This window comes from Saimiri boliviensis, chromosome 1 (assembly GCF_048565385.1).
Source record: "Saimiri boliviensis isolate mSaiBol1 chromosome 1, mSaiBol1.pri, whole genome shotgun sequence".
Classification (NCBI taxonomy): Eukaryota; Metazoa; Chordata; class Mammalia; order Primates; family Cebidae; genus Saimiri; species Saimiri boliviensis.
The window spans coordinates 193,788,143-193,804,415 of NC_133449.1; the positions used below are offsets into that span (position 1 = coordinate 193,788,143).

At 43.8% G+C, this 16,273-nt stretch overlaps 1 long non-coding RNA gene across 1 annotated transcript in view; it reads right to left on the reverse strand.

Annotated features, from left to right (window-relative positions):
• Window positions 1–469: 469 nt before the first annotated feature.
• LOC141580590 (uncharacterized) overlaps window positions 470–16,273 on the reverse strand; it is a 74,262-nt gene continuing 58,458 nt past the window's right edge. Inside the window, exon 3 of the long non-coding RNA XR_012512843.1 lies at window positions 470–9,971. This is a non-coding gene — a long non-coding RNA (uncharacterized LOC141580590). The remainder of the gene's footprint in view (window positions 9,972–16,273) is intronic.

The following is a 16,273-nucleotide window of genomic DNA, read 5'->3' on the forward strand; positions in this document are numbered from 1 at the left end:
AACATATATAATATACATATATATATTTCTGTTTTTTATAAGCCATGTAGTGTATGGCTTATAATATAAATCATAGACTAATCTATGGTCTATAATAGTAGACTGAACAGACTAAGACAGCAACTGATATATGTTAAGAATAAAGAGATCTTGCAAATATACAAGAAAATAACAAATGCCCTCCTTGAAAAGGACAATATTAAGCATGCTGCAGAAAAAAATAAGAAAATGTAAAACTTCATGCAAACACACAGAGAAAGTTAAAAAATACAAGTTGGCAAAATTAAATAAAAAGATGAAACCCAATGCTAATTGGCAAAGGGGCACCATCATACACTGCTGGTAACAGTACTAATTGGTGTAGGCTCTGTATTTGCTATCATGTGCAGACTTTCAACCCGGTAAGTCAGTCTACCTTTCAGAACTTATCCTAAAGAAAGAATTAAGAGTCTGTACAAAGAATTTGTGCAAGGATATTTATTATATCAAGCTTTTCTTGGTCAAAAATTAAAATAAATTTTTAAATTTGGAGGACAAGAGCAATGGATAAGAAATCCCTTTATTGATACAGACAATTGTTTGCCATATTATCAAGTTTGTGATAGAGCATATCACAAAACAGTATGTGTTGTGTGATCCTATTTGCATATAAAACCAAAATGAGTAAATACACACATAAATAAAATATATACACATACGTAAACATACATTATATTTCTCTCTCCACATACATAGAAATATGTATAATGCATATATATGTATATCTGCTCATGTATATATACAACTGAACACGGTCATGTGTTGCTTAACAAGGGAAACATGTTCTGAGAAATGCGTTATTAGGTGATTTCATTGTTGTGTTTGTCATAGAGTGTACAGTTAACCCTTGAACATTGCAGGGGGTTAGGGGCTCCAATCCCCCATGAAAATACACATATACGTTTTGACTTCCCAAAACCTTAGCTATTAATAGCTTACTGTTGACCAGAAGCCTTACCAATAACATAAACAATCAATTAGCACATATATTGTAGGTTACGTGTATTATATGCTGTATTCTTACAGTAAACTAGAGAAAAGAAAATATTATTAAGATAATCATAAAGAAGTGAAAATGTGTTCATGATTCATTAAGTGGAAGTGGGTTATCACATAGGTCTCCTTTATAGTCTTCACATGGATTAGATTGAGGAGAGGGTGGAAGTGGGGATAGGTCTGCTGTCTCAGGGATGGCAGAGATGGAAGAGGTGGAGGAAGTGGAAATGGAGGCAGGAAAGATTTATTGAAAAAAAATCCATGTTTGTAAGTGGACATGAGCAGTTCAAACCCAAGTTGTTCAAAGGTCATCTGTACTGACATAAGCCTAGATAGTACAGCCTACTGCATACCTAGGCTATATGGTACAGCCCATTGCCCAGGCAACAAACCTATACAGCATTTTACCACACTGAATACTGCAGGCAGTTGTAACACAGTGGTATGTATTTGTGTATTTAAGCATATCTAAACATAGAAAAGGTACAGTAAAAATACAGTATTATAATCTTATGGGATCACCATTGTTTATGCCATCTGTCACCGACCAAAACATAATTATGTAGCACATGACTACACAGATATCTACACACCTGATGTGAAAATTCTATATATCTAAGTGGTAGGATTACAAGTAATTTCTATTTCTTTCATGCTTATTTTACATGTGTATTTGAAAACTTCCTTCTACAATAAGCATTTTTAAAATTTAGTTTAAAACAGAAAAAGCTCTGAATCTTCTGCCAGGAAATCAACGTAGTAGGGTAAGCAGGTTTGACGGTAATTTGGATATCAAATGACGGTGCTAAGGGACAAAGCAATTCTGAAAGAAGCACCCCCGTGTCTACAGTCTAGAACCCAGGGCCAGTGTGGCCTAGCTTTGCTTCACAAGACAAGCTGCATTTCCCAGTGTGTGGTCCAAGAGCAACATCTAGGGAGGGAAAGAGGAGAGAAACCAGAACTTTTTTTTTTTTTTTTTTTTTTTTTTTTTTTTTTTTTTTTTTTTTTTGAGACGGAGTTTCGCTCTTGTTACCCAGGCTGGAGTGCAATGGCGCGATCTCGGCTCACCGCAACCTCCGCCTCCTGGGTTCAGGCAATTCTCCTGCCTCAGCCTCCTAAGTAGCTGGGATTACAGGCACACGCCACCACGCCCAGCTAGTTTTTTGTATTTTTAGTAGAGACGGGGTTTCACCATGTTGATCAGGATGGTCTCGATCTCTCGACCTCGTGATCCACCCGCCTCGGCCTCCCAAAGTGCTGGGATTACAGGCTTGAGCCACTGCGCCTGGCCGAGAAACCAGAACTTTTAAGTGACAAACCTGAGGCCCAACAGAAAGATAGTGGCAACAGGGCATAAAACCCAGCACCAAAAGTGTTAATAATAAAAGCTACCATTTTCCATGCAACCCCTGGATATCTAAATCCTTCCACATGGGTATACAGCATATTTGTGGATATCCATGTGGATATCTCTCCATATTTTTTTAAAAGTTGAGAAACAAATCCACATAACTGAAGAGATATATTTGTTCTAGAATATCCCTCAATGGAGCAGAAAGATTTCAATTTATCTTAACAATTCAGCTCAACAAGTTTGTTGAGTGTCCTCTACAGAGTTCTAAAAAGCAAGGTTCCCACCCACTCCTAGAAATGACAGTGTCAACAATGGCAGTATCTTATGAAACATTTCTTATTCACTTCTTACAATCAGCATTCTCACATACAGTCATCCCTAAGTATCCATGGGGAATTGATTTCAAACCCGCCTGAAGATACCAAAATCCATGCCTGCTCAAGTCCCTTATGTAAAATGGGATAGTATTTGCATATAAACCATGTATATCCTCCCATTACGTTAAATCATCACTAGATTGCCTCTAATATTTAATACAATGTAAATGCAATGCAAACAGTTGTTATACTGTATTGTTCAGGGAATAATAACAAGGAAAAAAAGTCTTATATGTTCACTACAGATGCAACCATCCATTTTTAATAAATATTTTCAACTCACAGTTGGAACTCACAGCTACCGGGTGAAGGGGGGCCAACTGTAGTCACAGTGAACATTATTATACCCATTCTACAGATGAGGAAATTGAAGTTTGGGGGCATAATAAGGACTTGATTTAAATATGCTGGCTCTCTTCTCTCTAGGTGACTTACTGAAGCATTTTAAAAACAAAACCCATTTCAAAGACAGCCATTTATTCCAAATATTCATTGCAATGTTTGATATTTAAACAAAGGAAAGAGCGCAATCATGCAAATCTTATTTATTGTGCCTCATTACACAATCAAATTAAAGCTGGTGATACGTTGAAGTGTGAGCCCATGTTTTGCTTTGTTTTGTTTTGTTTTGTTAATCCGACAATGGAGTTTCTGGTCTACTAATCAACCTTCAGCCTGGCCTTTCCTCCTCTGGAGTGTGCTCTCAGGGAAAAGGAAATACTCTCTGTTGGAGGAAGCCACGCTGGCCAGCTGGCTTTGAATGACATAGAATCTGAGCAGGCCCAGGACCTCTGCCCTTCTACCTACCAGAATCTCAGTCCCTCCCTAATGAGAGCCTGTGTGTGCCCTTGGGAGGAAGAGAGGATGCGAGCATGTTCCTCCCTCATTTCCCGTTCTCTTGGAAGGGCTGGTACTAGCTTCGTCACAGCATCTTTGCAGCCTGTTCCTCCTGCTTTGAAACACCCTGATGATTTTAAAACGGAGGCTACGGTCTTCCAAACTAACTCCTACCAAGACAGACCTCGTAACAGTGCAGGATGTATTCTCAGCTTCCCTTGGTGCTGAAAAATCAACGAGGGAGGACAAAAGACTCTCTTACGGAGTGGGGGTCCCCTGGTGGGCTGTGGTCGGGATGCACAGCTGTGAACAGAAGATGGAATCCAGGCTGGGAAGGGGCCCAGTGTGGTTTGAAGGAGAGCATTAATAGATTAGGGGTTTTGCTTGTTTGTTTTGTTTGGGAGTTCCTCAGATGTCTGTTTAGTTTGTTCATTTTATTTTTGAAAAAGTGAATTTAAATGCCTTTAGATTTAATTTTTTGAATAGGGAATGCACTTAAATAGTTGAAAAACCAAAATCATATAAAAATGAATACATCGAGAAATCTTGCTCACATGTATGCCTTCAGCTCCTCGTTCTCTCTCCTCCTTTTTATACATTTCTTATGTATCCTTCCATTTTGTTATATAATCTACTTATTTTCTCTTTTTCTTATTGAACAGGCTTTCTCAATGGGGGTAATATCACCCCCAAGAGTGTGATAATTGGTTTCTGGAAGTGAAAAATTCTTACTCTTTTTATGTATAAATCACAGATATACATTACACATATACTACATAAACAAATATGCACAGTATTACAGTTTCATGGGAGGGTGGGAATAGAAAAAATGTCTTAGAACAGCTTCTTAGAGAAGTGATAATGATTTTCAAAAAAGGTTGAGAAACACTGTTATAAAAAGCAGCATACAATATATGCTGTCCTGCACCTGTTTTTTCACTTTACAAGGTATCCTAGAGATCTTTCCATATCAATTCATCCAGATTTACCTATTATTTTTTTACAGCAGCAGCGTATTCCATTGTGAAGATGTACCATTACTTAAAGAGTTCCTTGTTGCTGGGTACTCAGTTTGATTCTAATCTTTGACTATTATAATATCACAGTAAATAGCCTTTTACATACGGAATATATGCACAGGTATATCTGTAAATAGATCCCTGGAAATGGGGTTGCTAAGTCTGGGGTAAATTCCTCTAAAATGCAGACAGACATTGCCAGAATCCCCTCTATTTTGCACTCCCAACTTTGTCTATCATCCAATAAATAAGAAACTGTTCAGCTACCTTTGACATGACATTGTCTGGTTCCTCCTGAGGGTCATGTTAGTTGTCGATGGCTAGCCCATCAACAACTAACCTGACCCACAGGTAAGGTAGCCACAGGGATTCTGGGATTTTCTATGGCGTGTGATATGAACAGAATTTCTGCAGCCCTAAAGAAACGCAGGTAGATCTTGGCTAAGCAGAGAGAGGACCCTTTGTGACACTATCTCAGGCAAGGAAGGGGACCCTGCATCTTGAATGAGGAGCTTTAGGCCATGACAGAGTATTACTTGGGATGACCTCAGGCCATGATGTGGGACTTTGCACCCCTCCCCCATAATACGGAGCCTCCAACTTGTGAGCTCCCAACACAATGCAACCTTGATTTCTAAGGCCAGGAAGCAAAGGACCCGGCCAGTGAGGTAATTACCTCATGGAATATTCGGGCTACCACACAGCTCAGTTGCTGACACCATTCCCTTCCCACTGTCCTCTGTCTACCACAGCTGAACAGGAAGAGAAGGCAGGTTGGCATCAGCCACTCCTTGCCCTGAAACTTCAAGAGACACCACCTTCTTGGATTGCAGCACAGGCAATACCGCCGCAGGGGCAGCCCTTCTGTGCAGCCCCATTCCCCCTGTGATCTGGGCGGCAACTAATCGCTAGCTCGAGAGACGTTTGTGGTTAACACCTCAACTGGGTCTGCCAAGATTTTATTTGGTCCTGAAGTTATTTAAAACAATGTAATCATATTTGTTTTCAGTAGAAATCCGCTGTATTCAGAAATTTGAAAGCAGATGAAAAGAAGCCTCTGGGCTGGCTCGCTGCCGCTTCCGGCTCTGCTTGGATCCCCTCGTGGAGACAGTCATCTCAGCAGGCAGGGCACATATTTGCCTTTCCCTGGTGCTTGTTAACTGAAGTCAAATAAATCATAAAACACAGAAATTTTATGCTGCATTACAATCACGTCTAGGCTATTGCTGGGCAGGATTTGGACTCATAATTTATTCAAGACTCCCCTTCCTTCCTTGTTTCCAGTCAACTTCCTGAGTCCACGCTCTTTCCTGCATAGTTCTGTAAGCAACTCCAGACTCCCACCCCGCTCAAAGAATGCTTTTCGGTTGAATGAATGAATTTAGATAAATAAACAAACATCTGCCATAAATACGACTTCAGAGATGAAGTGGGCACGGTTCCTTCTCTCGCCTCCGCAGCTTTTTGGAGTGCAATAAAGCTCTGTGCCCTCAAGAAACATGATAGAGGTGTCAAACTACATAAATTGTGAATCATAAGTCACAGTTCCATTTGCTCTGCCACGGTGTAAAAAATTGCAAATTTTTCATCAAGAAAGAAAAGAACTATGAGTGCCCCTGTATAACTCAGCTCTATGACACCTCCATCACCCACATCCGCTCGGAGCTGCACCAGCTCTGCCTCACAGACGGGCCTGTCTGGGCCAGCACTTACATAGCTTGCCTTCTCTGGGTGCATGCCTTCTTCACCCTCCTTCAGTTGATCAATATTTCACACAGGTGCCATTGTTCTTGTGTTCATGGTGGCAACAGTAGGAAAATACATTAAAATTGAAATCTCTTCTTTTCCTTCCTGGCAACTTTCTCTGTGGTTACTCCTCTCGAACACTCCAACTACAGCACCCTGCCCTTCTGTCTCTCCCTCTATACCCTACCCCTTTCCCTTCTTTTTCCTATCAACACATTTTCTCCCACCTGCCCTGGAATTCCAGAGAAGTGAGACAGAAACCTGCAGGGTCCCAGGCTTAAGAGAAACAACTAGATCTTTTTACAAAATGATCTCAGTACTTGTATAGGGATACCCCCAAAATGTGAGGGGTCACACTATGTCTACGATGAAAATTCCATGGCTTCTCCAAGGCCCTTCCTAGATCTGAGGTGCTCCCATATCTTGAACTTCTACTTCTAGACTCTACCTCTGGCCTAACTGGCCAATCTCTACACAGTGAGCCAAGCAATATTGCCAGATGCAGACACTACTAGACAGGGTAAGCCCAACAGTGATTTGTTCATTACTGGGCTATAGCTAAAGGTCAAGCACAGACTTTGTGGCTTTATGCCATCTCCACATAATGCCAGAGAGAGGGTCTCCATATTGCCTTTGGGCAGTGATGGCATGAGATGACATTCTGAGTTGGAAACTGCAGGACAGGTTTCCTGGTGGCCTTAGACCAACACATTTCTCCCTCCTTCTTGCTTGAGGTTCTCGAGAATAACTGCAGACGGTGCTGGAAGTGCAACATCCTGCAATGAGGGGGAGCTGTCCTGAACAGGCTGGGCTCTGTTACAGCACCCGCTAAAAACAGGATGACCTTCAACATTTTCACTGGTGGTACAAAACTCAGTGTGGGCTGCTGCCCCAAGTCCCTTAGCTGCAATGCAAGTGAGGCATGCACAGTGGAGACTCCATTCCTCCCAGGCAGGATGGCTGGAGCATTTCTGAGCCTTGGGCGACCAGGCAATAAATCTTAGGACTCTATTGTGTCTTGTGCCTATCCATAAGTAATAAACCCACTTCATGTAACCTGTTGAGGGCGGGGTGTTTTAACTTACTGAATACAGACAAGTTGGTAAGCAGTGCTCAGTGAACCTGCTTAACAGAAGGGATGATCATCTGGGGTACTGGATTTAAGACAATGTGTTCATAGTGTCATCTGAAATCTAAATCGGTTTTACCAAGTTCCCTGTACCTCAAAACTAATGAAGGAAAATTGGATCGACTTATAAAATATAGAAGTCTTATTTAGGCTTTGGCTGTCTATTTATTTCTTTTATAAACATGTAGCAATATGCAAGATGCTCTGTGGTAAAGTGCAAAGATAGGAAATACGAGCCCCTGCCATCTAGAAATTTAAAGAAGATATAAGAATAAGAATAATACTTAATATAGTGATAACCGCAAGGAACATTGCTAAGCACTGCCAGTCTCTGTTCTGCATACTCAGCTTGGTTTTACTCATTTGATTTGCATGATAGTCCCATGTGGTAGTTACTGTTACTATCCTCAGCTTACAGATAAAGAAAGTGATGCACAGTAAATGCCTAGGCCAGGGTGTGTACCTAGAAAACCTGCCTCCAGAATCCATACACTTGACTGCTATACTCTGAAGCCAGATGTATTAGTCAGTTTTCACAGTGCCAATAATGACATACCCAAGAATGGGTGATTTATTTAAAAAAAAAAAAAAGGGGTTTAATGGACTCACAGTTCCACATGACTGGGGAGGCCTCACAATCATGGCAGAAGGTGAAGGGCATGTTTTACATGGCAGCAGACAAGAGACAATGAGAGTCAAGCAAAAGGAAAACGCCTTATACAGTCATCAGATCTTGAGACTTAGTCACCACCATGAGAAGAGCATGGAGATCTGTCCAGTTATCTCCCACTGGGTCCCTCCTTCCAGTACATGAGGGAATTATGGGACCTACAATTCAAGATGAGATTCGGGTGAAAACACAGCCTAACCATGTCACTAGACAACCATTAATTGATGCAGAAATGAGTAGGATTTCTAAAACAGGCCAAAATAAATAGCTATAGGAGTCTAGAGGAGAAGGTGATACTCTGGGGTGGGGGATGGAGCACTGGGTGTCAGGCAAGGCTTCAGAGAGAACACGGCATTTGTGCTCAACCTTAAGAATGAGTGAGTTTGGAAAACTGGAACTCTCAGATGAGCTTTCCAGGTGGAGATGATGTGGTCTTAGAAGTCACGAAGAAGCACACCACTTATAGGAACAGTAAAATGTCCAGCAAAAAGAGTTTTAGAGGGCTAATGTGAGCTGGGATGGAACATGTTTGGGGAGAGGGGATAATGTATTCATGTTGTAAAATAAATCTTCCAAGCATGATAGGACTCATTGAGGTCTGATTCCCCCACAGAGAAGCACACACATGACAGGTTGTAAGAACATCTGCTTGGGGTGCTAGAAAAAATGAGGGGGGTTGGGAGCACCTAGCAATGGAGAATTAAACCCAGGTACTCACCTTTTTGCTGTGGCTTCAAACCTTTCCAGGGAAAAATAACTTTTTATTATCAGAGTTAGAATAGACCCAAGCCCATACCGGAAACTGGCTCAGTTCCCTTTTTAAGGTGAGGTATGAAGTTGCAAAGACAAATGACTTAGTCTTAGCAGATGGCTGTTCAAGCTGACAAGCCTGTGGCCATGTCTCTAGCTGTGAGTTGCAGTGAACGCATTCCCTGCTGGAAATGGCTAGCAGCTTTCTCTCCTTAAGTTTAATGGCTTGTTCTACTGCCAAAAACACCATTCTTATAACAACGTGGCCTCTGATGCTCAATTCAGGGCCGTCCCAGCCCCAGCATTGCAGGCAGAGCGACCTTGCTTATACCGGCGCCTCACAAGCCCAGACAACGTAAGTCAGGCAGCGATGTAACTCCAGGACCTGCCTGGGCCCAGCCTGCAGCTCTGGTCTGGCCAACAGCAGTAAGATACGCACATGTGATACAGTTTCAGTGGCCTGAAATGGAGGAGGCATGGTCAGAAAGCACAGGTGGGGAAGGAGTGGGATAAATGAGGATGATCATCAGTCTCCTGGTTTACACGGCTGCTCAGTTGTTCATTTGATTCAATATCAAACTTAGGTGAACAGATGGTAATAAGATAACATCAAATGCTTCCACTTCCTCTGGCTCTCCTTCCTTGTCCTCAAGAGAGTTCCAAGGGTTTTTTTGTTTGTTTGTTTTGCTCTTGTTTTTTAACAAAGGAAACTAGACAAAGCAGAACATAGAAATCTTTGGCACACCACGTGTAAGGGAGAAGGGAGGTATACTTTCTTTGCAGAAGAGTGGCTGGCATTCTTCTGTTCTGCTTGGATCCGTGACTAAGGAAAGGAATCGCTAGCAAAGAGCAACAGTGCTTCAGTTCCTGGGCAGGAGACCACATCAGGCAAATTAATTATCCTTCTGCTCTCAGACGAAATCTATTGCCATGCGAGGCGTGACGACATGAAGCAGGCAGCGCGCGCTGAGATGTGCATCTCGTAATAAATTCTCCATCCTTGCTGAGAAAAATAAAGCATTTTCTTACACGTTCGTCAGACATCTTGGGCATACTGAGGTGAGAGAGGAAAAAAATAACAGAACTCAAAATAGCACAGCATTGCGTGGGAAGGATGATAAAATTACGGCACTTTGAATAGTGACAGACATTGAGGTTTCATTTTATCACTCTATAAAAGTGTGCTTTGGGAGGTTTGCTGTTTCTATTCCTCTTCTTTCTCCACATCCTCATGTTTTCCTCACATGAATATGTACATTGTCGAATATTTGACTTCAGTTTTGGATGTTTTTACCTCATCTAATCCCGCTTTAGATCCAGGCAGCCTTGCTGCTCAGTGGCGGCTGGGAGCCTCTACTCCCGCACAGCATGGGAACATCCCCCAGCACTGCCTCTCAAAGGACCATTCCTAAGGAAGCGTGAGCCACCCCTCGCTGTCTCCTGGGCCACACCACTCAAAGACCAGGGAGACTGCTGTCCCTTTAAAAGGCAAACACATCCCCAAAACTGGGAAATGAGATTCCCTGGTATTTCTGCCCATCACCAGTTCACGGGAGACAAGGAAATAAATATCTGCTGAATTAAAAAGAAACTGCTATGTACGTTTGTCACCTCCAGCCATGGCAAGCTGAAGCTGCCTTTGCATCTTCACCATCCCGATTCGGTGTTGAACAGGTTGTTTCTCCAGCTGTAGTCACGTGTACCAATCCTGCCAGTTGACATCAGCCCCAATCCTAACCTGAACAGCTCAGGAATAACGGAGAGGTTGGTGCCTCAGTCCCTAACCCCTGAAATGGGGGATTTAAGGGTTCCCACTGCACTCATTTGCATGTAAGCTCTCTTAGACAAGGCATGACATTGGAGTGTGCACATAATGAGGACTCCACAAGTGTTAACTGCTATACTAATTGGATCTAACTCCTGAAGTGGGGGATTTAAGGGTTCCCACTGCACTCGTTTTCATGTAAGCTCTCTTAGACAAAGCATGACGTTGGAGTCTGCACATAACAAGGACTTCACCAATGTTATGTAAGGGATCAGGCAATCCTAATTGGATCAAGCAAGGTTTCATCAGAGAAGCACAAGCACTATGGATGATTAAGAATAAAGTCTTGGCCAGGTGCGGTGGCTCACACCTGTAATCCCAGCACTTTGGGAGACCGAGGTGGGCGGATCACGAGGTCAGGAGTTCAAGACCAGCCTGGCCAACATAGTGAAACCCCATCTCTATTCAAAATACAAAAATTAGCCAGGCCTGGTGGCGCACACCTGCAATCCCAACTAGTCAGGAGGCTGAGGCAGGAGAATTGCTTGAACCTGGGATGGGGAAGTTGTAGTGAGCCGAGATTGTGCCATTGCACTCCAGCTCTGGGAGACAGAGCAAGACTCTGTCTCTGGGGGGAAAAAAAGAGAATAAAGACTCTTAGCATTTGCAGGAGTTACACCTGCTGCAGACCACGCTGGTGATGAAGTCCATGCAGGCTGTTGCTTTTGCAGCTGGTATCTGAGAGTCTGTAGACACTATGGGTCAACCAGTCAGTTGAGAAGGAAGTGGAATATGGGTGAGAACAAGGACAAACTGGAATTTGCAAGGATAATCTGATTCCGATGACAGCTGGAATCCAGGGGGACAAGCTGGAATCCATTTCTGCCTCTTACCACCTCAATGCCATGGGCGACCTACAGGAGAAGCTGATGCCCATTGCCCATGGCCGCATAATGGCATAATCACCTGGCACAGGACTCAGAGAAGCTGAAAAAGGAGACCTGGTGGGAGCTTGCAGACCTGAAGAGGTAGGTGCTGGCCGACACCACCTGCAGATCAGCACCCATGTATGCTTGGTGCCCTGCACCCACACTCAAAGCTTAAGAACTATGATTCTTACTTCACCTCCACTATTCAAAATTTTATTCAAAATGTCTCATGTAGCCAGGGCTCATCAAGAACCATGCAAAGCAGGGAATTTCCCATCCTAGAAAGCTTTAGCTTAGCTAGGTTCATACAGGACAAATCACCATAATACTTGTTGACTGTGACCTTCCACCTCTATGTCCCTAATCCTCTTTTGCTGACCTAAATATGATGCATTCATTAACACCCATTATGAGACTGTAAGGCCCCTGGACGCTAGGAATTATGTGTGTTTTGCTCACTGCTGTCTCCCTATGCCTAGAAGATATTGAGTAAATTTTGGTAGAATAAATCAATGCCAGAGATAATCAGAAGAAACTCTGACCTGTGCTCAAGTCTTCAGCCCACTCTGTCTGTTTTTACAGCAATTTCTGAATTAACAAGCATTAACTGAGCATCTATTTTGAGCCAAACACTGGGCCGGATACTGAGAAAAATGCGAAGAGGTAGTAAAAGCCACTCGTGTGCTGAAATTATAGTCAACTGGCATAAAAGGTGACATCTAAATTCATCTAGAGCTAATAAACACCACAGTGTTACATTTTGGTAAGTGGTGAGGAGTGCTAATAACTACTATAGGAATTCCAAAGAAGGAGAGATCCTTACAGGTGGCTTCAGGGGAGGCTTCCCAGAGGAGGTGATTGTTCAGCCAGTGCCAGAACATAGACAGAAAGAAAAGGAGAAAGAAGACAATAGCTAGGGAGAAGAAGTCAGAGTTCAAAAGGCCCATTAGGGGCAGCAGGAGGGGCTTAACTCATCTGTTTCTGAGACTTTGCACAGAGGATGACAGGATAAAGTTGGAGTTCACAGGAAGGATGATACCAAGACTGCCTGAACTCTCCCAGCACTACGAATGGGAAATGAGCTCCTGTTGATTTTCAGTAACGATTCAAAATAGCTGACACTCACTCATCATTTACAACATGTCAGTACTATTACATCCATCAGTGAAGCCCAAGCTTGCCATTAGAGAGTTATTATTATCCCCACTCATGGATGAGGCATCTGAGGCTTAGAAAGATGAAATGCCTTGCCCAAGGTCACTCAGCTCATAAGTGGCCAAACTGGGGTTTGAATTCGTGACAGCTAGAATTCATGCCTGCGCCTGCAGCTCCGTCCCTCAGCTCGCCACTGCACAGAGATGAGTCTGCTGTCAATGACCTGTTCCTCCCTAACTGCTTGAGATCTGCCCAGGCAGGCCTGCAGTGCCAAATCCTAGTGAGGGAGATGTCGCTGCAAATGCTAAGGAACCCATCAAGTGTTAACCCCACGAGACCTCCTGTCGTTTAACTTCAGTTTCAAGTAGCAAAGAAAACATCCTAGAATTTAAGCCAGCAAAACGATAAGAGGATTTTCCTGCCTAAGATGGCGGCTTTCTCTATGCAAGAGGGTGGATTGGGGAGAGAGCCTGTAAGTATTTATCTTGGAATAAGCACTTGGTCGCTTTTTGCTTTTTATTTTACAGAAATTTCCCTTGTAGATTGCAAGTTTCTTCGGTGAGAAATGTGTTTATAAGGTTGAAATGCACTTATCAATGCTGGTAATGAAATGTGCATGCACACTGAAATCATCACCTCAGTGTCTGGCCTGTGACTACCCTCCTGACAGATCAGAGCCTCCTCCTACCCCGGGCTGGGAAGCCCACCCCCCACTTCTGAGAACTGCTTCAGCGAGGAGAGGCCCGGCTGAGGCAATGAAGCTGGAATGGGAAAGGAGCTCAAGCTAGTAAATGTGTCAATTTATTTGGACTCCCTGCAATTTAGAAGCTGATTTCAAAGAAAAATTGCTTCAGGCTTCAGACTCCTTCTGTCCTTGCCAACTGTGGCCCATTTTTACAGCTCACTGACCACCGCCTAAAAAGGGTCCCTGGTAGTGACGGCAGGCCTTGATCGCTCCCGTCTTGCTGCCCCCACAGCCCCTGAGCAGAAGCCATGAGCATAATTACAGCTAATGGAGGCAGGTTGGGGCAGGCCATCCCCCCGCACGTCACCACCACCTGCTTCCCCAAGGACCAGGCTGTGGCCTGCACACACAGCTGTTTGTTGTGAATCCCAAGTCAACAGCTGACATGATTCATTAGAACTTCACACTCCTCTGCTACAATCTCCTCACACCTCACACTCAGCCCGGTCCACAGGCTTCCTGCTCCCTGCTTCCCCTTCCCCACCCAAGCCTGACACCACCTCTGAGGTTAAGTATGCTGCCTCAAGGCCTCCACCCAAAAGGAAAATAAACAGTCTGATTTTGCCAGGAGTCACTGGGTAGGGGAGAGAGGGGCAAGAAGTCCACCCCCTACATGCATAAATCACAGCATAGGCCTTTTCCTTTAGCAGCCTAAATCTGAGTATGTCTCATTTAAAATCCATCTCTCACCCACTGCCTGTCTGAGATTGCGGAGAGGGGGTTATCAGACTGCTCTGTGGCAATAAGGAACCCATTAATCTCAACCTAGTTTCCAGAGAGATTCTTTTTTTTCCCTAGTTCAGAAAGGGCAGTTATTTAAAAGGGTTGTTTGGAGGACAAACCATTAATATGTTTTCCCCTCAAAAAACCCTTTAAGAACCTATTAACAGAGCCTCAGTTGTTCAGAGGGGCCATCCCTCTGTATGGCTTATCTTAGGGCAACTGCAGGATGTTATTACGTCTGCTGAAAGAAAGCCTGTTCTGAGGAACCAGGCGATCTGCAGGGAGCTCCAGGATGGTGCCTCAGCCAGCAGGGTTATTCTAGGCCGGGGTGAAACACGGAAGGCCAGGAGCTTATGGAAGCGGACACCTGCAGGTGGGGCTCAGGGGAACAAGGGTGGTAGACTAGATGCCCTTTATCCTCCACTGTTCTCCAGCCCTGGGCTCCTTGCCTGAACTTTCTCCTTTTGTGAAGACAGCAGTCTAGACGAATGGAGATAACCTTTCCAGACCAATCCCCTGCAACCTTTCGCCAGGACATTTGCATGCAGTTCTTACGAAAGGTCACCCAGAAAACTCCGTGGTCAAACAGCATCCTTCCAAACAACAAATGTGACAATTGAAACAAAGCACCCTTCTCATGTGATGGCGCGGAAGCAGCTGGGTTTCAGGACAGCTTGGCTGGCCCAGGCTTGTGGCATTTTTTACCTGAGGGAAACAATAGTAGCTCTGTAGGCATTTCTGTCTGAAAGGGCAGGAGCTGCATGCCTGCTTCTCAGGTTCAGGCCAGCAAGAAAGGAGCATCGGGAGACTTTCCATCAAGGCTGCAAGGAAGTTTCACATCCTCCCCAGCACCCTGTCTCCCACTGTGTGTGTGTGTGTGTGTGTGTGTGTGTGTGTGTGTGTGTGCACGCGCACACAGACATACAGGATGAAGACATATTGTTTTGATTCCAGAGCAGGGCTTGACAGGGTATGTTTCTTTCATTCAATACTGAAATTGCCAGATTGTCCATGGCCTTGTCCTGGAATTGAAAATGTATGCCAGACTATTGGAGTTTTTTATATAGTTGGACTGTTTTTTCTCTCCTCCTACGTTTTCCAGTCTCCTATGGAACCAGGTCTTTTGTGGAAATGGTGGCTTGTGGGTAGCTTATGGGCAAAAGATTCTCAAATGCCCATATATGTTGACTAGATTGGCGGCCGTGTGGTGTCTGATTGGATCACACTTTGCTCAAAGGAAATCCAGCCCATGTAAAGCCCTTGCTGTTTAGGTGGTTTAATTTTGATCCATTCCTTTCCATCCACACCCCTCCCACACAGCTGATTGGACCAGGGATTATAAACCTAACCCACAAAGAACCAATTGAAAACTTCCAATGACCCGTGACACACACATTTAAAAACAAATGAAAAAAAAAAAGGAGGAGGGGGATAAGGAACGGAACAAATTAAATTCTCTGTCAGGTGAACCATGAATGAAAAAAGAATCTCTTATCGGCAAAAGTAAACCTAGAACTAAAGAGGCCAAAACTGAGGGCAAGCTGGAGTAGTAGGAAGCACAAGGAGTGAATGATAGCTGGGCATGAGAGAGGGGACGTCCGCAGAATGTATGTGTTTCATCTCAATAGTGAGCACATGAGTGAAGATCCTCGAGAATCCCCCACCTGCTCCCTTGAATCCTTCTCTTGCAGTTGCAGGTGACCCTGCTATACCTTGCTTTCTGTTCTAGGATTCCCAGGAGCCTCTGTCCTTTTTCATTGCTCCATATCCATCTCAACATGAATTCTCCTTTACTTAACCCAGCGTGAAGAGGCCTCTTTCCCTCCCCTGAAAACAAGCCTGGAAAAACAGTAACAGACATCTTGAGGAGACTTGTTTCCCAGGGCTTAACAAGAAAAGAGTGATTCCATTAAGAATACATTTAATTGTTGCTGTTCTATTTGATTAAAGGAAGGAAGACAAATGCGCTGAGTTAGGAGACAGTCACCAGACCCAGAGGCGAGGATGCAGGCAGCTAGAGGCAGCGCCTTTCTACAGAC